A 25,748-nucleotide genomic window follows, 5' to 3' on the forward strand; every position below is an offset into this window, starting at 1 on the left:
GTGAGTTTGAATGGAGAAAAACTGGAGGAAGTGAAGTGTTTTAGATATCTGGGAGTGGATGGAACCATGGAAGCGGAAGTGGATCATAGGGTGGGGGAGGGGGCGAAAATTCTGGGGGCCTTGAAGAATGTGTGGAAGTCGAGAACATTATCTCGGAAAGCAAAAATGGGTATGTTTGAAGGAATAGTGGTTCCAACAATGTTGTATGGTTGCGAGGCGTGGGCTATGGATAGAGTTGTGCGCAGGAGGATGGATGTGCTGGAAATGAGATGTTTGAGAACAATGTGTGGTGTGAGGTGGTTTGATCGAGTGAGTAACGTAAGGGTAAGAGAGATGTGTGGAAATAAAAAGAGCGTGGTTGAGAGAGCAGAAGAGGGTGTTTTGAAGTGGTTTGGGCACATGGAGAGGATGAGTGGGGAAAGATTGACCAAGAGGATATATGTGTCGGAGGTGGAGGGAACAAGGAGAAGAGGGAGACCAAATTGGAGGTGGAAAGATGGAGTGAAAAAGATTTTGTGTGATCGGGGCCTGAACATGCAGGAGGGTGAAAGGAGGGCAAGGAATAGAGTGAATTGGAGCGATGTGGTATACCGGGGTTGACGTGCTGTCAGTGGATTGAATCAAGGCATGTGAAGCGTCTGGGGTAAACCATGGAAAGCTGTGTAGGTATGTATATTTGCGTGTGTGGACGTATGTATATACATGTGTATGGGGGGGGGGGGTTGGGCCACTTGTTTCGTCTGTTTCCTTGCGCTACCTCGCAAACGCGGGAGACAGCGACAAAGTATAATAAAAAAAATAATAATATATATATATTCTTTCTTTCATACTATTCGCCATTTCCCGCGATAGCGAGGTAGCGTTAAGAACAGAGGACTGGGTCTTTGAGGGAATATCCTCACCTGGCCCTCTTCTCTGTTCCTTCTTTTGGAAAAAAAAAAAAAGAAAAAAATATATATATATATATATATATATATATATATATATATATATATATATATATATATATATATACACATATATATATATATATATATGTATATATATATATATATATATATATATATATATATATATATATATATAGCAAACCTATATCATTTTGTAAAATTGCCATCCACAACAGTCAGACATTGTTTTCAAGATAAGGTGGGCATTAACAACAGTGCTCCCACTTTTTTTTTTTTTTTTTTTTTAGAAAACCTGCCTCTCCTTGGTCAATTTTCCATGTTTAAAGAGCAACTGTTCACAAAATCTCTCTTCACATGGGCTGAAGACAGATCATTACTGTCAAGAAAGTCAGGATCATTATCTGTCTGGTCCTATAAATCTACCTAAAAGCAGCTGTTTTCATTAAGAGAAGAATTAAAAAAAGCATATATATATATATATATATATATATATATATATATATATATATATATATATATATATATATATTACCCTGCTCCTATGTTAATGCTGCCTCACAGCTACAGGAGCCCTACAAGAGGTCATAGAAAGCATATGATGCAAGAAGGCCTTTTTTTTATGTTGAGTTGTGTTCATTGAATGGGTAAATCTAAGTAAAATTACTTAATGCTAATCCATTTTCCCTGTGGAATCTCATTTATCAAAGCTCATTATACTCTTTGGAACTTAACTTAGGAAAATTCCCCTTATTATGAAAGACAAAATAGATTGATGTACAGTACAGTACAGTACAGTATATATATATATATATGTATATATGTGTATATATATATATATATATATATATATATATATATATATATATATATATATATATACATATATATATATATATATATATATATTTCCCTGGGGATAGGGGACAAAGAATACTTCCCATGTATTCCCTGCGTGTCGTAAAAGGCAACTAAAAGGGGAGGGAGCGGGGGGCTGGAAATCCTCCCCTCTCGTTTTTTTTTTTAATTTTCCAAAAGAAGGAACAGAGAATTGGGCCAGGTGAGGGTATTCCCTCAAAGGCCCAGTCCTCTGTTCTTAATGCTACCTCGCTAATGAGGGAAATGGCGAACAGTTTGAAAGAAAAAAAGAAAGATATATATATATATATATATATATATATATATATATATATATATATATATATATATATATATTCTTTTTCTTTCATACTATTCGCCATTTCCCGCATTAGCGAGGTAGCGTTAAGAACAGAGGACTGGGCCTTTTAGGGAATATCCTCACCAGGCCCCCTTCTCTGTTCCTTCTTTTGGAAAATAAAAAAGAAAAAAAAATTGAGAGGGGAGGATTTCCAGCCCCCCGCTCCCTTCCCTTTTAGTCGCCTTCTACGACACGCAGGGAATACGTGGGAGGTATTCTTTCTCCCCTATCCCCAGGGATAGGGATAGGGATAGGGATAGGATATATATATATATATATATATATTATCCCTGGGGATAGGGGAGAAAGAATACTTCCCACGTATTCTCTGCGTGTCGTAGAAGGCGACTAAAAGGGAAGGGAGCAGGGGGCTGGAAATCCTCCCCTCTCATTTTTTTTTTCCAAAAGATGGAACAGAGAAGGGGGCCAGGTGAGGATATTCCCTCAAAGGCCCAGTCCTCTGTTCTTAACGCTACCTCGCTAACCCGGGAAATGGCGAATAGTTTGAAAGAAAAGAAAGATATATATATATATATATATATATATATATATATATATATATATATATATATATATATATATATATATATTTTTTTTTTTTCAAACTATTTGCCATTTCCCGCGTTAGCAAGGTAGCGTTAAGAACAGAGGACTGGGCCTTTTTTGGAATATCCTCACCTGGCCCCCTCTGTTCCTTCTTTTGGAAAATTAAAAAAAAAAAAAAAAAAACGAGAGGGGAGGAATTCCAGCCCCCCGCTCCCTCCCCTTTTAGTCGCCTTCTACGAGACGCAGGGAATACGTGTGAAGTATTCTTAATCCCCTATCCCCAGGGATAATATATATATATATATATATATATATATATATATATATATATATATATATATATATATATATATATATATATATATATATATATATATATATGTATATGTATATATATATATATATATATATATATATATATATATATATATATATATATATATATAAACTTTTGGTCTGTCAAGGCTTTTATTATGGCGGATGACCAACTACCTACCCTCATGTATCCAAGATATGGTTGTACTTTGTGTAATGAAGACAATTGAGAAACATCATAAGCCAATATTCCAGTTTCATGTTAAGAGAAGTGGACCAAGCAGTAGGATACAGTGGTTAAATTGATGAAAACTACTATTGACTTTTGTGTAAATAAATTATACATTTCCCTTTTCCATAGCCAGAGGCTGAACCAATATGTGACATACATTTTTTCAGTTCATTTCAAGCTAGAAGTTTCAGTTTTCTAAATTATTTCCTACATTTTTCATATGTATATATATATATATACATATATATATATATATATATATATATTTTTTTTTTTTTTTTTTTTTCCAAAAGAGGGAACAGAGAAGGGGCCCAGGTGAGGATATTCCCTCAATGGCCCAGTCCTCTGTTCTCAACGCTACCTCGCTAATATATATATATATATATATATATATATATATATATATATGGATCTGTCAGCGGATGGAACCATGGAAGCGGAAGTGGATCATAGGGTGGGGGAGGGGGCGAAAATTTTGGGAGCCTTGAAAAATATGTGGAAGTCGAGAACATTATCTCGGAAAGCAAAAATGGGTATGTTTGAAGGAATAGTGGTTCCAACAATGTTGTATGGTTGCGAGGCGTGGGCTATGGATAGAGTTGTGCGCAGGAGGATGGATGTGCTGGAAATGAGATGTTTGAGGACAATGTGTGGTGTGAGGTGGTTTGATCGAGTAAGTAACGTAAGGGTAAGAGAGATGTGTGGAAATAAAAAGAGCGTGGTTGAGAGAGCAGAAGAGGGTGTTTTGAAATGGTTTGGGCACATGGAGAGAATGAGTGAGGAAAGATTGACCAAGAGGATATATGTGTCGGAGGTGGAGGGAACGAGGAGAAGAGGGAGACCAAATTGGAGGTGGAAAGATGGAGTGAAAAAGATTTTGTGTGATCGGGGCCTGAACATGCAGGAGGGTGAAAGGAGGGCAAGGAATAGAGTGAATTGGAGCGATGTGGTATACAGGGTTTGACGTGCTGTCAGTGGATTGAATCAAGGCATGTGAAGCGTCTGGGGTAAACCATGGAAAGCTGTGTAGGTATGTATATTTGCGTGTGTGGACGTGTGTATGTACATGTGTATGGGGGGGGGTTGGGCCATTTCTTTCGTCTGTTTCCTTGCGCTACCTCGCAAACGCGGGAGACAGCGACAAAGTATAAAAAAAAAAAAAAAAAAAAATATATATATATATATATATATATATTTTTTTTTTTTTTTTCCCAAAAGAGGGAACAGAGAAGGGGCCCAGGTGAGGATATTCCCTCAATGGCCCAGTCCTCTGTTCTCAACGCTACCTCGCTAATGCGGGAAATGGCGAATGGTATGAAAGAAAATTTATTAAAAAAGGGGGTGACTGTATTGTTGACTGGTTGGTAAGGTTATTTAATGTATGTATGACTCATGGTGAGGTGCCTGAGGATTGGCGGAATGCGTGCATAGTGCCATTGTACAAAGGCAAAGGGGATAAGAGTGAGTGCTCAAATTACAGAGGTATAAGTTTGTTGAGTATTCCTGGTAAATTATATGGGAGGGTATTGATTGAGAGGGTGAAGGCATGTACAGAGCATCAGATTGGGGAAGAGCAGTGTGGTTTCAGAAGTGGTAGAGGATGTGTGGATCAGGTGTTTGCTTTGAAGAATGTATGTGAGAAATACTTAGAAAAGCAAATGGATTTGTATGTAGCATTTATGGATCTGGAGAAGGCATATGATAGAGTTGATAGAGATGCTCTGTGGAAGGTATTAAGAATATATGGTGTGGGAGGCAAGTTGTTAGAAGCAGTGAAAAGTTTTTATCGAGGATGTAAGGCATGTGTACGTGTAGGAAGAGAGGAAAGTGATTGGTTCTCAGTGAATGTAGGTTTGCGGCAGGGGTGTGTGATGTCTCCATGGTTGTTTAATTTGTTTATGGATGGGGTTGTTAGGGAGGTAAATGCAAGAGTTTTGGAAAGAGGGGCAAGTATGAAGTCTGTTGGGGATGAGAGAGCTTGGGAAGTGAGTCAGTTGTTGTTCGCTGATGATACAGCGCTGGTGGCTGATTCATGTGAGAAACTGCAGAAGCTGGTGACGGAGTTTGGTAAAGTGTGTGGAAGAAGAAAGTTAAGAGTAAATGTGAATAAGAGCAAGGTTATTAGGTACAGTAGGGTTGAGGGTCAAGTCAATTGGGAGGTGAGTTTGAATGGTGAAAAACTGGAGGAAGTGAAGTGTTTTAGATATCTGGGAGTGGATCTGTCAGCGGATGGAACCATGGAAGCGGAAGTGGATCATAGGGTGGGGGAGGGGGCGAAAATTTTGGGAGCCTTGAAAAATGTGTGGAAGTCGAGAACATTATCCCGGAAAGCAAAAATGGGTATGTTTGAAGGAATAGTAGTTCCAACAATGTTGTATGGTTGCGAGGCGTGGGCTATGGATAGAGTTGTGCGCAGGAGGATGGATGTGCTGGAAATGAGATGTTTGAGGACAATGTGTGGTGTGAGGTGGTTTGATCGAGTAAGTAACGTAAGGGTAAGAGAGATGTGTGGAAATAAAAAGAGCATGGTTGAGAGAGCAGAAGAGGGTGTTTTGAAATGGTTTGGGCACATGGAGAGAATGAGTGAGGAAAGATTGACCAAGAGGATATATGTGTCGGAGGTGGAGGGAACGAGGAGAAGAGGGAGACCAAATTGGAGGTGGAAAGATGGAGTGAAAAGGATTTTGTGTGATCGGGGCCTGAACATGCAGGAGGGTGAAAGGAGGGCAAGGAATAGAGTGAAGTGGAGCGATGTGGTATACAGGGGTTGACGTGCTGTCAGTGGATTGAATCAAGGCATGTGAAGCGTCCGGGGTAAACCATGGAAAGCTGTGTAGGTATGTATATTTGCGTGTGTGGACGTGTGTATGTGCATGTGTATAGGGGGGGTTGGGCCATTTCTTTCGTCTGTTTCCTTGCGCTACCTCGCAAACGCGGGAGACAGCGACAAAGTATAAAAAAAAAAAAAAAAAAAATATATATATATAAGTGTTTTAGATATCTGGGAGTGGATCTGGCAGCGGATGGAACCATGGAAGCGGAAGTGGATCATAGGGTGGGGGAGGGGGCGAAAATTCTGGGGGCCTTGAAGAATGTGTGGAAGTTGAGAACATTATCTCGGAAAGCAAAAATGGGTATGTTTGAAGGAATAGTGGTTCCAACAATGTTGTATGGTTGCGAGGCGTGGGCTATGGATAGAGTTGTGCGCAGGAGGATGGATGTGCTGGAAATGAGATGTTTGAGGACAATGTGTGGTGTGAGGTGGTTTGATCGAGTGAGTAACGTAAGGGTAAGAGAGATGTGTGGAAATAAAAAGAGCGTGGTTGAGAGAGCAGAAGAGGGTGTTTTGAAGTGGTTTGGGCACATGGAGAGGATGAGTGAGGAAAGATTGATCAAGAGGATATATGTGTCGGAGGTGGAGGGAACAAGGAGAAGAGGGAGACCAAATTGGAGGTGGAGGGATGGAGTGGAAGGGATTTTGTGTGATCGGGGCCTGAACATGCAGGAGGGTGAAAGGAGGGCGGGGAGCGGAGTGAATTGGAGCGATGTGGTGTACCGGGGCTGACGTGCTGTCAGTGGATTGAATCGGGGCATGTGAAGCGTCTGGGGTGGACCATGGAGGGCTGTGTAGGTATGTATATTTGCGTGTGTGGACGTATGTATATACATTTGTATGGGGGGGGGGGGGTTGGGCCATTTCTTTCGTCTGTTTCCTTGCGCTACCTCGCAAACGCGGGAGACAGCGACAAAGTATAAAAAAAAAAAAAAAAAATATATATATGTGTGTGTATGTATGTGTGTATATGTGTGTATGTGTGTGTGTATGTATATATATATATTGTCTCTGGGGATAGGGGTGAAATAATATTTCCCACGCATTCCTCACGTGTTGTAGAAGGCGCCTAGAGGGGACGGGAACGGGGGGCCAGAAATCCTCCCCTCCTTGTATTTTTAACTTTCTAAAAAATGGGAAACAGAAGGAGTCACGCGGGGAGTGCTCATCCTCCTCGTAGACTCAGATTGGGGTGTCTAAATGTGTGTGGATGTAACCAAGATGTGAAAAAAGGAGAGATAGGTAGTATGTTTGAGGAAAGGTACCTGGATGTTTTGGCTCTGAGTGAAACGAGGCTCAAGGGTAAAGGGGAAGAGTGGTTTGGGAATGTCTTGGGAGTAAAGTCAGGGGTTAGTGAGAGGACAAGAGCAAGGGAAGGAGTAGCAGTACTTCTGAAACAGGAGTTGTGGGAGTATGTGATAGAATGTAAGAAAGTAAATTCTCGATTAATATGGGTAAAACTGAAAGTTGGAGAGAGATGGGTGATTATTGGTGCATATGCACCTGGGCATGAGAAGAAAGATCATGAGAGGCAAGTGTTTTGGGAGCAGCTGAATGAGTGTGTTAGTGGTTTTGATGCACGAGTCCAGGTTATAGTGATGGGTGATTTGAATGCAAAGGTGAGTAATGTGGCAGTTCAGGGAATAATTGGTATACATGGGGTGTCCAGTGTTGTTTGCGAGGTAGCGCAAAGAAAAAGACGAAAGAAATGGCCCAACCCACCCCCATACACATGTATATACATACACGTCCACACACGCAAATATACATACCTACACAGCTTTCCATGGTTTACCCCAGACGCTTCACATGCCCTGATTCAATCCACTGACAGCACGTCAACCCCGGTATACCACATCGATCCAATTCACTCTATTCCTTGCCCTCCTTTCACCCTCCTGCATGTTCAGGCCCCGATCACACAAAATCTTTTTCACTCCATCTTTCCACCTCCAATTTGGTCTCCCACTTCTCCTCGATCCCTCCACCTCCGACACATATATCCTCTTGGTCAATCTTTCCTCACTCATTCTCTCCATGTGCCCAAACCATTTCAAAACACCCTCTTCTGCTCTCTCAACCACGCTCTTTTTATTTCCACACATCTCTGTTACCCTTACGTTACTTACTCGATCAAACCACCTCACACCACACATTGTCCTCAAACATCTCATTTCCAGCACATCCATCCTCCTGCGCACAACTCTATCCATAGCCCATGCCTCGCAACCATACAACATTGTTGGAACCACTATTCCTTCAAACATACCCATTTTTGCTTTCCGAGATAATGTTCTCGACTTCCACACATTCTTCAAGGCTCCCAGGATTTTCGCTCCCTCCCCCACCCTATGATCCACTTCCGCTTCCATGGTTCCATCCGCTGCCAGATCCCCTCCCACATATCTAAAACACTTTACTTCCTCCAGTTTTTTCCATTCAAACTTACCTCCCAATTGACTTGACCCTCAACCCTACTGTACCTAATAACCTTGCTCTTATTCACATTTACTCTTAACTTTCTTCTTTCACACACTTTACCAAACTCAGTCACCAGCTTCTGCAATTTCTCACATGAATCAGCCACCAGCGCTGTATCATCAGCGAACAACAACTGACTCACTTCCCAAGCTCTCTCATCCACAACAGACTTCATACTTGCCCCTCTTTCCAAAACTCTTGCATTCACCTCCCTATCAACCCCATCCATAAACAAATTAAACAACCATGGAGACATCACACACCCCTGCCGCAAACCTACATTCACTGAGAACCAATCACTTTCCTCTCTTCCTACACGTACACATGCCTTACATCCTCAATAAAAAATTTTCACTGCTTCTAACAACATGCCTCCCACACCATATATTCCTAATACCTTCCACAGAGCATCTCTATCAACTCTATCATATGCCTTCTCCAGATCCATAAATGCTACATACAAATCCATTTGCTTTTCTAAGTATTTCTCACATACATTCTTCAAAGCAAACACCTGATCCACACATCCTCTACCACTTCTGAAACCACACTGCTCTTCCCCAATCTGATGCTCTGTACATGCCCTCACCCTCTCAATCAATACCCTCCCATATAATTTACCAGGAATACTCAACAAACTTATACCTCTGAAATTTGAGCACTCACTCTTATCCCCTTTGCCTTTGTACAATGGCACTATGCACGCATTCCGCCAATCCTCAGGCACCTCACCATGAGTCATACATACATTAAATAACCTTACCAACCAGTCAATACTACAGTCACCCCCTTTTTTAATAAATATCACTGCAATACCATCCAAACCGGCTGCCTTGCCGGCTTTCATCTTCCGCAAAGCTTTTACTACCTCTTCTCTGTTTACCAAATCATTTTCCCTAACCCTCTCACTTTGCACATCACCTCGACAAAAACATCCTATATCTGCCAGTCTATCATCAAACACATTCAACAAACCTTCAAAATACTCACTCCATCTCTTTCTCACATCACCACTACTTGTTATCACCTCCCCATTTGCGCCCTTCATTGAAGTTCCCATTTGCTCCCTTGTCTTACGCACTTTATTTACCTCCTTCCAGAACATCTTTTTATTCTCCCTAAAATTTAATGATACTCTCTCACCCCAACTCTCATTTGCCCTCTTTTTCACCTCTTGCACCTTTCTCTTGACCTCCTGTCTCTTTCTTTTATACATCTCCCACTCAATTGCATTTTTTCCCTGCAAAAATAGTCCAAATGCCTCTCTCTTCTCTTTCACTAATAATCTTACTTTTCATCCCACCACTCACTACCCTTTCTAATCAACCCACCTCCCACTCTTCTCATGCCACAAGCATCTTTTGCGCAATCCATCACTGATTCCCTAAATACATCCTATTCCTCCCCAAATCCCCTTACTTCCATTGTTCTCACCTTTTTCCATTGTGAGTGATGTCTACGACAAATCATACACTCTCTACAGACTACCTTAGCAAGCTTTCTTAATCCGACAATTAAGTAACAAGATCTTAACATTGAAATTAAAGTGGAAACACCAGCGTGTTTCAGAAATACATGTTGGAAACTAACTAACAGCTTGGCAATGTGACCTGCTGGAATAATCATATGATATTTGCAATCATAACTTAATTCAGCCTGGTCCAGCCGACTCTTACTTCTCAAAAGACCATTTTCATCCATAAAAGGATTGAATTTCCTAATGTCAGAACTCTTAGGGAGTGACTTTCCAAGCATTAAGGCATTGATCTCTTGGCTGTACCTTTCTCTCTGAACGCAAATTATTAACTTTGTCTTAGCTTGATCTAACTCTGTATAAGACAAGGGCCTAAACCATTTAACAGCATGAGGTTTACAATTGTTCACAAACCTTATTACCCAAGCTACACACTTAATAGCTTTTGTAAAATGGTTATGTTTGAAGGAATAGTGGTTCTAACAATGTTATATGGCTGCGAGGCATGGGTCATAGATAGGGTTGTGCGCAGGAGGGTGGATGTGTTGGAAATGAGATGTTTGAGGACAATGTTTGGTGTGAGGTGCTTTGATCGAGTAAGTAATGAAAGGGTAAGAGAGATGTGTGGTAATAAAAAGAGTGTGGTTGAGAAAGCAGAAAAGGGTGTTTTGAAATGGTTTGGTCACATGGAGAGAATGAGTGAGGAAAGACTGACAAAGAGGATGCAAGTGTCAGAGATGGAGGGAACGAGGAGAAGAAGTAGGAGACCAAATTGAAGGTGGAAAGATGGAGTGAAAAAGATTTTGAGTGATTGGGGCCTGAACATACAGGAGGGTGAAAGGCGTGCAAGGAAAAGAGTGAATTGGTACAATGTGGTATACCGGACTCGACGTGCTCTCAATGGATTGAACCAGGGAATGTGAAGCGTCTGGGGTAAACCATGGAAAGTCTTGTGGAAAGTTTTGTGGGGCCTGGATGTGGAAAGGGAACTATGGTTTCGGTGCATTATAAATGACAGCTAGAGACTGAGTGCGAATGAATGTGGCCTTTGTTGTCTTTTCCTAGCGCTACCTCTTGTGCATGTGGGGGGAGGGGGTTGTCTTTTCATGTGTGGAGGGGTGGCGACGGGAATGAAGAAAGGCAGCAAGTATGAATTGTGTACATGTGTATAAATGTATATGTCTGTGTCTGTATATATATGTATACGTTGAAATGTATAAGTATGTATATGTGCGTGTGTGGACGTGTATGTATATACATGTGTATGCGAGTGGGTTGTGCCATTTTTTTGTCTGTTTCCTTGCGCTAATTTGCTAATGCGGGAGACAGCAACAAAGTATAAAAGGGTAGTGAGTGGTGGGATGAAGAAGTAAGATTATTAGCGAAAGAGAAGAGAGAGGCATTTGGACGAATTTTGCAGGGAAATAATGCAAATGACTGGGAGATGTATAAAAGAAAGAGGCAGGAGGTCAAGAGAAAGGTGCAAGAGGTGAAAAAGAGCAAATGAGAGTTGGGGTGAGAGAGTATCATTGAATTTTGGGGAGAATAAAAAGATATTTTGGAAGGAGGTAAATAAAGTGAATAAGACAAGGAAACAAATGGGAACTTCAGTGAAGGGGACTAATGGGGAGGTGATAACAAGTAGTGGTGATGTGAGAAGGAGATGGAGTGAGTATTCTGAAGGTTTGTTGAATGTGTTTGATGATAGAGTGGCAGATATAGGGTGTTTAGGTCGAGGTGGTGTGCAAAGTGAGAGGGTTAGGGAGAATGATTTGGTAAACAGAGAAGAGGTAGTAAAAGCTTTGCAGAAGATGAAAGCTGGCAAGGCAGCGGGTTTGGATGGTATTGCAGTGGAATTTATTAAAAAAAGGGGGTGACTGTATTGTTGACTGGTTGGTAAGGTAGTTTAATGTATGTATGACTCATGGTGAGGTGCCTGGGGATTGGCAGAATGCTTGCATAGTGCCACTGTACAAAGGCAATGGGGATAAAAGTGAGTGCTCAAATTACAGAGGTATAAGTTTGTTGAGTATTCCTGGGAAATTATATGGGAGGGTATTGATCGAGAGGGTGAAGGCATGTACAGAGCATCAGACTGGGGAAGAGCAGTGTGGTTTCAGAAGTGGTAGAGGATGTGTGGATCAGGTGTTTGCTTTGAAGAATGTATGTGAGATATAATTAGAAAAGCAAATGGATTTGTATGTAGCATTTATGAATCTGGAGAAAGCATATGATAGAGTTGATAGAGATGCTCTGTGGAAGGTATTAAGAATATATGGTGTGGGAGGAAAGTTGTTAGGAGCAGTGAAAAGTTTTTATCGAGGATGTAATGCATGTGTACATGTAGCAAGAGAGGAAAGTAATTGGTTCTCAGTGAATGTAGGTTTGCGGCAGGGGTGTGTGATGTCTCCATGGTTGTTTAATTTGTTTATGGATGGGGTTGTGTTAGGGAGGTGAATGCAAGAATTTTGGAAAGAGGGGCAAGTATGCAGTCTGTTGTGGATGAGAGAGCTTGGGAAGTGAGTCAGTTGTTCGCTGATGATACAGCACTGGTGGCTGATTTGTGTGAGAAACGGCAAAAGCAGGTGACTGAGTTTGGTAAAGTGTGTGAAAGAAGAAAGCTGAGAGTAAATGTGAATAAGAGCAATGTTATTAGGTACAGCAGGGTTGAGGGACAAGTCAAATGGGAGGTAAGTTTGAATGGAGAAAAACTGGAGTAAGTGAAGTATTTTAGATATCTGGGAGTAGATTTGGCAGCGAATGGAACCATGGAAGCTGAAGTGAATCATAGGGTGGGGGAGGGGGCGAAAGTTCTGGGAGAGTTGAAGAATATGTGGAAGTCGAGAACATTATCTCGGAAAGCAAAAGTGGGTATGTTTGAAGGAATAGTGGTTCCAACAATGTTATATGGTTGCGAGGCATGGGCTATGGATAGAGTTGTGCGCAGGAGGGTGGATGTGCTGGAAATGAGATATTTGAGGACAATATGTGGTGTGAGCTGGTTTGATCCAGTAAGTAATAATAGGGTAAGAGAAATGTGTGGTAATAAAAAGAGTGTGGTTGAGAGAGCAGAAAAGGGTGTTTTGAAATGGTTTGGTCACATGGAGAGAATGAGTGAAGAAAGACTGACCAAGGGGATATATGTGTCAGAGGTGGAGGGAACGAGGAGAAGTGGGAGACCAAATTGGAGGTGGAAAGATGGAGTGAAAAAGATTTTGAGTGATCGGGGCCTGAACATGCAGGAGGGTGAAAGGCGTGCAAGGAACAGAGTGAATTGGAATGATGTGGTATACCAGGGTCGACGTGCTGTCAATGGATTGAACCATGGAATGTGAAGCATCTGGGGTAAACCATGGAAAGTTCTGTGGGGCCTGGATGTGGAAAGGGAGCTGTGGTTTCGGTGTATTATCACAAGACAGCTAGAGACTGAGTGTGAGCAAATGTGGCCTTTGTTGTCTTTTCCTAGCGTTACCTCGCGCACATGAGTGGGGAAGGGGTTGTTATTTCATGTGTGGCGGGGTGGCAATGGGAATGAATGAAGGCAGACAGTATGAATTATGTACATGTGTATATATGTATATGTCTGTGTGTGTATATATATGTATACGTTGAGATGTATAGGTATGTATATTTGCGTGTGTGGACGTGTATGTATATACATGTGCATGTGGGTGGGTCAGGCCATTCTTTCGTCTGTTTCCTTGTGCTACCTCGCTAACGCGGGAGACAGCGACAAAGCAAAGTAAATAAATAAATAAATAAAATAAAGGCAATAAAAATGGTCTACTAAATAGCCTATACAAAAACTAGGGGTGCAGTCTATTATCTACTGATGATTTTCTTAAAAGAGGGGATAAAGCTGTTCCAGCATTGGTTTATTCAAACCTGGGTGGGCTTGATGCACCTGCGCTGCCAGACTCCCACTTGGTAATGAGAGGTCTAGGTGGCAGGAGGTGACAGCGGTGAAAGTGGTGCCAATCAGTGCTATATTGGCTAAAGGCACTTATAACAACTTAGGAGTAGTGTGAGGCCTACCCTGGCTTTATCTGACATCTCCAATAAGGCACTAAATCCAAGTTATCTTACCTCCTCACGTGGATCAGTGCCCCTTCAGTGAAAGTGGTGCCAATCAGTGCTCTATTGGCTGAGGGCACTCATAACAACTTAACAGTAGTGTGTGGCCTACCCTGGGTTTATCTGACATCTCCAATAAGGCACTAAATCCAAGTTATCTTACCTCCTCACGTGGATCAGTGCCAAACTCAGCTCACGTCACTTCATCCATAAGGCTTTTGACAGTCTTCATTATGTCTCTGCATTTCTTGGGTGTTTCCTCTACCTTACCAGCAAGAAAAAGGCAGCAGCATGCAGTCACCTGAAGAAATGCATGAAAATTACTTACTGACGTGTAGATAATTTCTTTCATGTGCGTGTCACAATTAAAAATATCGTTAATTTTGTAGCCCTACATAAAGAACTGCACTTAAACCATATTTCATTTCAATTCTTTGAAAAGCTGATAAAAATCAGGACAAACCTAATCACATTCTCATTTCTTGAAGAGAATCTGAAAACATCAATAACAAAAAATATTTGTTCTCCGATTTCTCTAAGATTTCAAGATATGTATCAGATGTAATGATAATCATTTCAGTTTATATGGAAATTATATTTTCATTATATGACATATTTGTATTATTTGTTGCTTTTGCGGGAGGCAATTATATCATATTTCTTTTAAAAGGACTTGTCATGATGCACAAGATTAAGGTGCAATTCTGTACTGTTGGAACAATATTTAGGGAAGCAGTGATGGCTTGCGCAAAAGATGCTTGTGGCATGAGAAGCGTGGGAGGTGGGTTGATTAGAATAGGTAGTTAGTGGTGGGATGAAGAAGTAAGATTATTAGTGAAAGAGAAGAGAGAGGCATTTGGACGATTTTTGCAGGGAAAAAATGCAAATGAGTGGGAGAGGTATAAAAGAAAGAGACAGGAGGTCAAGAGAAAGGTGCAAGAGGTGAAAAAGAGGGCAAATGAGAGTTGGGGTGAGAGAGTATCATTAAATTTCAGGGAGAATAAAAAGGTGTTTTGGAAGGAGGTAAATAAAGTGTGTAAGACAAGGGAGCAAATGGGAACTTTAGTGAAGGGGGCTAATGGGGAGGTGATAACAAGTAGTAGTGATGTGAGAAAGGAGATGGAGTGAGTATTTTGAAGGTTTGTTGAATGTGTTTGATGATAGAGTGGCAGATATAGGGTGTTTTGGTTGAGGTGGTGTGCAAAGTGAGAGGGTTAGGGAAAATGATTTGGTAAACAGAGAAGAGGTAGTGAAAGCTTTGCGGAAGATGAAAGCCGGCAAGGCAGCAGGTTTGGATGGTATTGCAGTGGAATTTATTAAAAAAGGGGGTGACTGTATTGTTGACTGGTTGGTAAGGTTATTTAATGTATGTATGACTCATGGTGAGGTGCCTGAGGATTGGCGGAATGCGTGCATAGTGCCATTGTACAAAGGCAAAGGGGATAAGAGTGAGTGCTCAAATTACAGAGGTATAAGTTTGTTGAGTATTACTGGTAAATTATATGGGAGGGTATTGATTGAGAGGGTGAAGGCATGTACAGAGAATCAGATTCGGGAAGAGCAGTGTGGTTTCAGAAGTGGTAGAGGATGTGTGGATCAGGTGTTTGCTTTGAAGAATGTATGTGAGAAATACTTAGAAAAGCAAATGGATTTGTATGTAGCATTTATGGATCTGGAGAAGGCATATGATAGAGTTGATAGAGATGCTCTGTGGAAGGTTTTAAGAATATATGGTGTGGGAGGCAAGTTGTTAGAAGCAGTGAAAAGTTCTTATCGAGGATGTAAGGCATATGTACGTGTAGGAAGAGAGGAAAGTGATTGGTTCTTAGTGAATGTAGGTTTGCGGCAGGGGTGTGTGATGTCTCCATGGTTGTTTAATTTGTTTATGGATAGGGTTGTTAGGGAGGTGAATGCAAGAGTTTTGGAAAGAGGAGCAAGTATGCAGTCTGTTGTGGATGAGAGAGCTTGGGAAGTGTGTCAGTTGTTGTTCGCTGATGATAGAGCGCTGGTGGCTGATTCATGTAAGAAACTGCAGAAGCTGGTGACTGAGTTTGGTAAAGTGTGTGAAAGAAGAAAGTTAAGAGTAAATGTGAATAAGAGCAATGTTATTAGGTACAGTAGGGTTGAAGGTCAAGTCAATTGGGAGGTAAGTTTGAATGGAGAAAAACTGGAGGAAGTAAAGTGTTTTAGATATCTGGGAGTGGATCTGGCAGCAGATGGAACCATGGAAGCGGAAGTGAATCATAGGGTGGAGGAGGGGGCGAAAATTCTGGGAGCTTGAAGAATGTTTGGAAGTCGAGAACATTATCTCGGAAAGCAAAAATGGGTATGTTTGAAGGAATAGTGGTTCCAACAATGTTGTATGGTTGCGAGGCATGGGCTATGGATAGAGTTGTGCGCAGGAGGGTGGATGTGCTGGAAATGAGATGTTTGAGGGCAATATGTGGTGTGAGGTGGTTTGATCGAGTGAGTAACGTAAGGGTAAGAGAGATGTGTGGAAATAAAAAGAGCGTGGTTGAGAGAGCAGAAGAGGGTGTTTTGAAGTGGTTTGGGCACATGGAGAGGATGAGTGAGGAAAGATTGACCAAGAGGATATATGTGTCGGAGGTGGAGGGAACAAGAAGAGGGAGACCAAATTGGAGGTGGAAAGATGGAGTGAAAAAGATTTTGTGTGATCGGGGCCTGAACATGCAGGAGGGTGAAAGGAGGGCAAGGAACAGAGTGAATTGGAGCGATGTGGTATACTGGGGCTGACGTGCTGTCAGTGGATGTGAAGGCATGTGAAGCGTCTGGGGTAAACCATGGAAAGCTGTGTAGGTATGTATATTTGCGTGTGTGGACGTATGTATATACATGTGTATGGGGGGGGTTGGGCATTCTTTCGTCTGTTTCCTTGCGCTACCTCGCAAACGCGGGAGACAGCGACAAAGCATAAAAAAAAAAAAAAATAGAGAAGAGGTAGTAAAAGCTTCACGGAAGATGACAGCCGGCAAGGCAGCAGTTTGGATGGTATTGCAGTGGAATTTATTGAAAAAGGGGGTGACTGTATTGTTGACTGGTTGGTAAGGTTATTTAATATATTTATGATTCATGGTGAGGTGCCTGAGGATTGGCGGAATGCTTGCATAGTGCCATTGTACAAAGGCAAAGGGGATAAGAGTGAGTGCTCAAATTACAGAGGTATAAGTTTGTTGAGTATTCCTGGGAAATTATATGGGAGGGTATTGATTGAGAGGGTGAAGGCATGTACAGAGCATCAGATTGGGGAAGAGCAGTGTGGTTTCAGAAGTGGTAGAGGATGTGTGGATCAGGTGTTTGCTTTGAAGAATGTATGTGAGAAATACTTAGAAAAGCAAATGGATTTGTATGTAGCATTTATGGATCTGGAGAAGGCATATGATAGAGTTGATAGAGATGCTCTGTGGAAGGTTTTAAGAATATATGGTGTGGGAGGCAAGTTGTTAGAAGCAGTGAAAAGTTCTTATCGAGGATGTAAGGCATATGTACGTGTAGGAAGAGAGGAAAGTGATTGGTTCTCAGTGAATGTAGGTTTGCGGCAGGGGTGTGTGATGTCTCCATGGTTGTTTAATTTGTTTATGGATAGGGTTGTTAGGGAGGTGAATGCAAGAGTTTTGGAAAGAGGAGCAAGTATGCAGTCTGTTGTGGATGAGAGAGCTTGGGAAGTGTGTCAGTTGTTGTTCGCTGATGATAGAGCGCTGGTGGCTGATTCATGTAAGAAACTGCAGAAGCTGGTGACTGAGTTTGGTAAAGTGTGTGAAAGAAGAAAGTTAAGAGTAAATGTGAATAAGAGCAATGTTATTAGGTACAGTAGGGTTGAAGGTCAAGTCAATTGGGAGGTAAGTATGAATGGAGAAAAACTGGAGGAAGTAAAGTGTTTTAGATATCTGGGAGTGGATCTGGCAGCAGATGGAACCATGGAAGCGGAAGTGAATCATAGGGTGGAGGAGGGGGTGAAAATTCTGGGAGCTTGAAGAATGTTTGGAAGTCAAGAACATTATCTCGGAAAGCAAAAATGGGTATGTTTGAAGGAATAGTGGTTCCAACAATGTTGTATGGTTGCGAGGCATGGGCTATGGATAGAGTTGTGCGCAGGAGGGTGGATGTGCTGGAAATGAGATGTTTGAGGGCAATATGTGGTGTGAGGTGGTTTGATCGAGTAAGTAATGTAAGGGTAAGAGAGATGTGTGGAAATAAAAAGAATGTGGTTGAGAGAGCAGAAGAGGGTGTTTTGAAATGGTTTGGTCACATGGAGAGAATGAGTGAGGAAAGATTGACCAAGAGGATATATGTGTCAGAGGTGGAGGGAACGAGAAGTGGGAGACTAAATTGGAGGTGGAAAGATGGAGTGAAAAAGGAGGGTGAAAGGCGTGCAAGGAATAGAGTGAATTGGAACGATGTGGTATACTGGGGTCGACGTGCTGTCAATGGATTGAACCAGGGCATGTGAAGTGTCTGGGGTAAACCATGGAAAGTTCTGTGGGGCCTGGATGTGGAAAGGGAGCTGTGGTTTCAGTGCATTATTACATGAAAGCTAGAGACTGAGTGTGAACGAATGGGGCCTTTGGTGTCTTTTCCTAGCGCTACCTCGCACACATGAGGGGGGAGGGGGTTGTTATTCCATGTGTGGCAAGGTGGCGATGGGAAAAAATAAAGGCAGACAGTATGAATTATGTACATGTGTATATATGTATAAGTCTGTGTGTGTATATATATGTGTACATTGAGATGTATAGGTATGTATATGTACGTGTGTGGATGTGTATGTATATACATGTGTATGTGGGTGGGTTGGGCATTCTTTCGTCTGTTTCCTTGCGCTACCTCGCTAATGCGGGAGACAGCGACAAAGCAAAATAAATAAATAAATAAATGATTTTGAAAATAAAACACTCAAGTAATGCTCCAAATCACACACTGTAACTCTTACTGTCTTTTCTAAACTTTATGTAGCAGTGAAGAACAAAATCACTCAATATCCAAAGCCACTTTCAATGCGCAGCTAAATGAGTAACTTCCTGTGGTTATAGTCGCTGGGATGGGTTAATGTGGAAGCAAATACACACAGTGCTCAGCTTTCCTGGAAATGAATATAAACATGAAACCCAAACAATCACATATGACTGGAAAACATTAAAATTATGATAAATATTAGCTGCTATGTGAAATTAGGTGAAGATTTTATAGATTTTGCTTCATGTGATAAGATCATGAAATATGTCATATTCAATGAAAAAAGTAACAGAAAAAACAGTGTATGCCTTAGTAATGTTCTAAGGAGCTGGTAAAACAATGTTTGGCAAATTTATTTTACAGCCAATCATCAACAATATGGTCTCACAAACTGATAGGCATCTTAAATAGCAATCAAATAAAGTTGAGGAACTATTTCTTTCTTATGAAATGAAGGAAAATCATAAAAGAATAATAAAGCAACCAAGAAACACGTGATACAGGCCTGAACTTAATCAGGGGCAAATAAGAAATTTGTGGTGGTACGATGTGTATATATATGTGTACATTGAGATGTATAGGTATGTATATGTACGTGTGTGGATGTGTATGTATATACATGTGTATGTGGGTGGGTTGGGCATTCTTTCATCTGTTTCCTTGCGCTACCTCACTAACACGGGAGACAGCGACAAAGCAAAATAAATAAATAAATAAATGATTTTGAAAATAAAACACTCAAGTAATGCTCCAAATCACACACTGTAACTCTTACTGTCTTTTCTAAACTTTATGTAGCAGTGAAGAACAAAATCACTCAATATCCAAAGCCACTTTCAATGCGCAGCTAAATGAGTAACTTCCTGTGGTTATAGTCGCTGGGATGGGTTAATGTGGAAGCAAATACACACAGTGCTCAGCTTTCCTGGAAATGAATATAAACATGAAACCCAAACAATCACATATGACTGGAAAACATTAAAATTATGATAAATATTAGCTGCTATGTGAAATTAGGTGAAGATTTTATAGATTTTGCTTCATGTGATAAGATCATGAAATATGTCATATTCAATGAAAAAAGTAACAGAAAAAACAGTGTATGCCTTAGTAATGTTCTAAGGAGCTGGTAAAACAATGTTTGGCAAATTTATTTTACAGCCAATCATCAACAATATGGTCTCACAAACTGATAGGCATCTTAAATAGCAATCAAATAAAGTTGAGGAACTATTTCTTCCTTACGAAATGAAGGAAAATCATAAAAGAATAATAAAGCAACCAAGAAACATGTGATACAGGCCTGAACTTAATCAGGGGCAAATAAGAAATTTGTGGTGGTACGATAATGGTAACATAACAGCACGTATTTAAAGCAACATGTTGTTGATATTTCCTCAGGCAATGGTGCCACCTTATTGTATATATAATGCTTTGATGATATATATATCAAGAAAAAGTCTGTTCAGTTACACATATCTCTAGTGCTTCTGAAGCTATGCGGAAATGTTTCATTTACTTTATCCCCACATTTTCCATAATCTTCATCGCCCTCCCCACTATTACATATTTATTATCAATCCATTAATCTATGTCACTATGTTTCATCAATACCCTTCTAAAACACTTGCGCTGGGAATTAACAGCTAACTGACATGCTTTTCTTCCACTTCCATACGTTACGTGTTTACAAGGTCTATCATTACAAAAGAGTGAGGTACTACGTTTCACACATTAGATTCACGGCACCAATAATCCAAAGCTGTACAATGTAGCAACACCATCAAGTAAATGTATTTCATTAATATTTGTAAGGTTATCAGGTGGTGGCCTAAATCCAATGGGGGTCGAATGGTACTAATGAAGCTGAGGACAGCGGCCAGTCAGAACCATCGGCATCAACCAAGACAATAGTAAACTTTTATGTCTGTCTACATGAGGTTTTTCAGTTCACATTGGGCAACATAGACAGTACCAGAGAGACTTAGTCTTAGAACAATAAAACTGGAAGGTGTGAAGAAATTTCTCACTCGAGGGATGAAACTTGACGTCAACTATGGCATAAAGCCCAAATAACGAACTAACCTCAAGGTTCAGTTACAGTCAGCATTGGCCCTCCATGGATCCCCATAGGTATTAGACTGTGTGGTGACTGTTTACTATCAACTTTGTACTGTGTGGTGACTGTTTACTGTTTACTATCAACTTTGTACTGTGTGGTGACTGTTTACTGTTTACTATCAACTTTGTACTGAGTGGTGACTGTTTACTGTTTACTATCAACTTTGTACTGTGTGGTGACTGTTTACTGTTTACTATCAACTTTGTACTGTGTGGCGACTGTTTACTGTTTACTATCAACTTTGTACTGTGTGACTGTTTACTGTTTACTATCAACTTTGTACTGTGTGGTGACTGTTTACTGTTTACTATCAACTTTGTACTGTGTGGTGACTGTTTACTGTTTACTATCAACTTTGTACTGAGTGGTGACTGTTTACTGTTTACTATCAACTTTGTACTGTGTGGTGACTGTTTACTGTTTACTATCAACTTTGTACTGACTGTTTACTGTTTACTATCAACTTTGTGCTGAGTGTGACTGTTTACTGTTTACTATCAACTTTGTACTGAGTGTTGACTGTTTACTGTTTACTATCAACTTTGTACTGTGTGGTGACTGTTTACTGTTTACTATCAACTTTGTACTGACTGTTTACTGTTTACTGTTTACTATCAACTTTGTGCTGAGTGTTTACTGTTTACTATGAGGTGCCGGTCGCACTTGGGGGCCCTTATTCCAAGTCTACATTCACAGGCTCATTGACCTACCAGCGGTTAGTTTAGGGTGGACGTGGATGAGGGAAATGGATACAAATTAGAACTGAACTTGATTGCGCTGGGTGACGTGCCCGATCACTTTATAACGGCCATGGAAGAACGCTGCCTCGTGAACCTGCAAAGACAGAAAACCACCACATCTACATTGATTTAATGGCTTTAGTTCACTTACTACCTATATATCACATCACTTGCCATGCAATTTGTATTAAGAAACTGGAAAATAGATCCATTACCTTGGTCATTTTGAGAAGGGGATGAAATTCTCCGGCCAGCCAGCGTGGGTCAGCTGGCCTTGAGTCAGCTGGCCTTGAACGACGAGCCTAAATTATTTCTTTATTTCCATATTACAATGATATAAGAAACCTTCAAAATGTATCTATCAAGATTGTAAAATTTATCTATTATAAAGAAAATTAGAAAAACTCCTTGGTATGGGTTATTTACTATGTTACCATTGTAGATAAAGATGATTGGTAGTCGTATCCCTCCACATCTACATTTATTTAATAGCCTATGGCTTTAGTTCACTTACTACCTATATATCACATCACTTGCCATGTAATTTGTATTAAGAAACTGGAAAATAGATCCATTACCTTGGTCATTTTGAGAAGGGGATGAAATTCTCCGGCCAGCCAGCGTGGGTCAGCTGGCCTTGAGTCAGCTGGCCTTGAACGACGAGCCTAAATTATTTCTTTATTACAATATTACAATGATATAAGAAACCATAAAAATGTATCTATCAAGATTCTACAATTTATCTATTATAAAGAAAATTAGAAAAACTCCTTTGTATGGGTTATTTACTATGTTACCATTGTAGATAAAGATGATTGGTAGTCGTATCCCTCCACATCTACATTTATTTAATAGCCTATGGCTTTAGTTCACTTACTACCTATATATCACATCACTTGCCATGTAATTTGTATTAAGAAACTGGAAAATAGATCCATTACCTTGGTCATTTTGAGAAGGGGATGAAATTCTCCGGCCAGCCAGCGTGACCTTGAGTCAGCTGGCCTTGAACGACGAGCCTAAATTATTTCTTTATTACAATATTACAATGATATAAGAAACCTTCAAAATGTATCTATCAAGATTCTACAATTTATTTATTATAAAGAAAATTAGAAAAACTCCTTTGTATGGATTATTTACTATCTTACCATTGTAGATAAAGATGATTGGTAGTCGTATCCCTCCACATCTACATTTATTTAATAGCCTATGGCTTTAGTTCACTTACTACCTATATATCACATCACTTGCCATGCAATTTGTATTAAGAAACTGGAAAATAGATCCATTACCTTGGTCATTTTGAGAAGGGGATGAAATTCTCCGGCCAGCCAGCGTGACCTTGAGTCAGCTGGCCTTGAACGACGAGCCTAAATTATTTCTTTATTACAATATTACAATGATATAAGAAACCTTCAAAATGTATCTATCAAGATTCTACAATTTATCTATTATAAAGAAAATTAGAAAAACTCCTTTGTATGGATTATTTACTATCTTACCATTGTAGATAAAGATGATTGGTAGTCGTATCCCTCCACATCTACATTTATTTAATAGCCTATGGCTTTAGTTCACTTACTACCTATATATCACATCACTTGCCATGCAATTTGTATTAAGAAACTGGAAAATAGATCCATTACCTTGGTCATTTTGAAAAGGGGATGAAATTCTCCGGCCAGCCAGCGTGACCTTGAGTCAGCTGGCCTTGAACGACGAGCCTGAATTATTTCTTTATTACAATATTACAATGATATAAGAAACCTTCAAAATGTATCTATCAAGATTCTACAATTTATCTATTATAAGGAAAATTAGAAAAACTCCTTTGTATGGGTTATTTACTATCTTACCATTGTAGATCCTCTACCACTTCTGAAACCACACTGCTCTTCCCCAATCTGATGCTCTGTACATGCCTTCACCCTCTCAATCAATACCCTCCCATATAATTTACCAGGAATACTCAACAAACTTATACCTCTGTAATTTGAGCACTCACTCTTGCCTTTGTACAATGGCACTATGCACGCATTCCGCCAATCCTCAGGCACCTCACCATGAGTCATACATACATTAAATAACCTTACCAACCAGTCAACAATACAGTCACCCCCTTTTTTAATAAATTCCACTGCAATACCATCCAAACCTGCTGCCTTGCCGGCTTTCATCTTCCGCAAAGCTTTTACTACCTCTTCTCTGTTTCCCAAATCATTTTCCCTAACCCTCTCACTTTGCACACCACCTCGACCAAAACACCCTATATCTGCCACTCTATCATCAAACACATTCAACAAACCTTCAAAATACTCACTCCATCTCCTTCTCACATCACCACTACTTGTTATCACCTCCCCATTTGCACCCTTCACTGAAGTTCCCATTTGCTCCCTTGTCTTACGCACTTTATTTACCTCCTTCCAGAACATCTTTTTATTCTCCCTAAAATTTAATGATACTCTCTCACCCCAACTCTCATTTGCCCTTTTTTTCACCTCTTGCACCTTTCTCTTGACCTCCTGTCTTTCTTTTATACATCTCCCACTCAATTGCATTTTTTCCCTGCAAAAATCGTCCAAATGCCTCTCTCTTCTCTTTAACTAATACTCTTACTTCTTCATCCCACCACTCACTACCCTTTCTAATCAACCCACCTCCCACTCTTCTCATGCCACAAGCATCTTTTGCGCAATCCATCACTGATTCCCTAAATACATCCCATTCCTCCCCCACTCCCCTTGCTTCCATTGTTCTCACCTTTTTCCATTCTGTACTCAGTCTCTCCTGGTACTTCCTCACACAGGTCTCCTTCTCAAGCTCACTTACTCTCACCACCCTCTTCACCCCAACATTCACTCTTCTTTTCTGAAAACCCATACAGATCTTCACCTTAGCCTCCACAAGATAATGATCAGACATCCCTCCAGTTGCACCTCTCAGCACATTAACATCCAAAAGTCTCTCTTTCGCACGCCTGTCAATTAACACGTAATCCAATAACGCTCTCTGGCCATCTCTCCTACTTACATAAGTATACTTATGTATATCTCGCTTTTTAAACCAGGTATTCCCAATCATCAGTCCTTTTTCAGCACATAAATCTACAAGCTCTTCACCATTTCCATTTACAACACTGAACACCCTTGATCAGGTGTTTGCTTTGAAGAATGTATGTGAGAAATACTTAGAAAAGCAAATGGATTTGTATGTAGCATTTATGGATCTGGAGAAGGCATATGATAGAGTTGATAGAGATGCTCTGTGGAAGGTATTAAGAATATATGGTGTAGGAGGAAAGTTGTTAGAAGCAGTGAAAAGTTTTTATTGAGGATGTAAGGCATGTGTACGTGTAGGAAGAGAGGAAAGTGATTGGTTCTCAGTGAATGTAGGTTTGCGGCAGGGGTGTGTGATGTCTCCATGGTTGTTTAATTTGTTTATGGATGGAGTTGTTAGGGAGGTAAATGCAAGAGTTTTGGAAAGAGGGGCAAGTATGAAGTCTGTTGGGGATGAGAGAGCTTGGGAAGTGAGTCAGTTGTTGTTCGCTGATGATACAGCGCTGGTGGCTGATTCATGTGAGAAACTGCAGAAGCTGGTGACTGAGTTTGGTAAAGTGTGTGGAAGAAGAAAGTTAAGAGTAAATGTGAATAAGAGCAAGGTTATTAGGTACAGTAGGGTTGAGGGTCAAGTCAATTGGGAGGTGAGTTTGAATGGAGAAAAACTGGAGGAAGTGAAGTGTTTTAGATATCTGGGAGTGGATCTGGCAGCGGATGGAAACATGGAAGCGGAAGTGGATCATAGGGTGGGGGAGGGGGGCGAAAATTCTG

At 40.5% G+C, this 25,748-nt stretch overlaps 1 long non-coding RNA gene across 2 annotated transcripts in view; it reads right to left on the reverse strand.

Annotated features, from left to right (window-relative positions):
- LOC139747773 (uncharacterized) overlaps positions 1-22,512 on the reverse strand; it is a 33,043-nt gene extending 10,531 nt beyond the window's left edge. The window contains exons 1-6 of one of the 2 annotated variants that reach the window (XR_011712457.1): positions 22,494-22,512; positions 22,131-22,203; positions 21,886-22,009; positions 19,829-19,978; positions 19,031-19,180; positions 14,246-14,383 (exon numbers count right to left, since the gene is read on the reverse strand). This is a non-coding gene — a long non-coding RNA (uncharacterized lncRNA). Of the gene's footprint in view, positions 1-14,245; positions 14,384-19,030; positions 19,181-19,828; positions 19,979-21,885; positions 22,010-22,130; positions 22,218-22,493 lie in introns of both variants that reach the window. The other variant, XR_011712458.1, reaches the window with a different exon arrangement.
- Between the last annotated feature and the right edge of the window lie 3,236 nt (positions 22,513-25,748).

Source organism: Panulirus ornatus, chromosome 70 (genome assembly GCF_036320965.1).
Source record: "Panulirus ornatus isolate Po-2019 chromosome 70, ASM3632096v1, whole genome shotgun sequence".
Lineage (NCBI taxonomy): Eukaryota > Metazoa > Arthropoda > Malacostraca > Decapoda > Palinuridae > Panulirus > Panulirus ornatus.